General features: G+C 65.1%; 1 protein-coding gene across 1 annotated transcript in view; it reads right to left on the minus strand.

Annotated features, from left to right (window-relative positions):
* Nucleotides 1–542, minus strand: part of CSF1 (colony stimulating factor 1 (macrophage)) — a gene marked incomplete at both ends in the record, with an annotated part of 2,080 nt that overhangs the window by 479 nt on the left and 1,059 nt on the right. The window lies entirely within an intron of this gene.

The raw sequence follows: 542 nt of genomic DNA on the forward strand, positions 1-542 counted from the left end.
CCTCCGCGGGCATGCAAACACGCAACATGGTCGCTCGCGAAAAGCACGTACGGCAACACGGGTTCTTCCACCCCGGCGGGCAATGCTCTCCCTGGGGAAACTGAGGCACGGGGCAGTTGAAGTGACACGGCCGAGGTCATGCAGCACGTTGGTGGCAGAGGGGTCCCGGCGCCTCGATTTCTCCATGTTACGCCCAAGCCGGGCGCTGGGGCTTTGAGATGGAGCCGAGCCTAATGCCTCCAGCCGGCCCGATGGAGATGCCTCCTTATTCCCCCTCAGCATCTCTCTCCGGCCTTGTTTCCAGTAGGATTCGACCCAAATCCCACCTCCGAAGGGTGGCCAGCCCCTTCTCCCAACCCCGGCTCTCCCCAGACACAGACGCAGAGCTCGCCGACACACTGCCAAGGCCACCCCACACGGGGACGGCCACCAGCCGAGCGACAGAGACGGAGACCAACGCAGACACGTGCCGTGCCCACGCGTGTGCCCATGGACGGGGACACGCGGCTGTCAAGCTGCTCCATGCAGGCGAGCCCAAGCCC

This window comes from Fulmarus glacialis, unplaced genomic scaffold (genome assembly GCF_000690835.1).
Source record: "Fulmarus glacialis isolate BGI_N327 unplaced genomic scaffold, ASM69083v1 scaffold21295, whole genome shotgun sequence".
In the NCBI taxonomy this organism is placed as follows: domain Eukaryota; kingdom Metazoa; phylum Chordata; class Aves; order Procellariiformes; family Procellariidae; genus Fulmarus; species Fulmarus glacialis.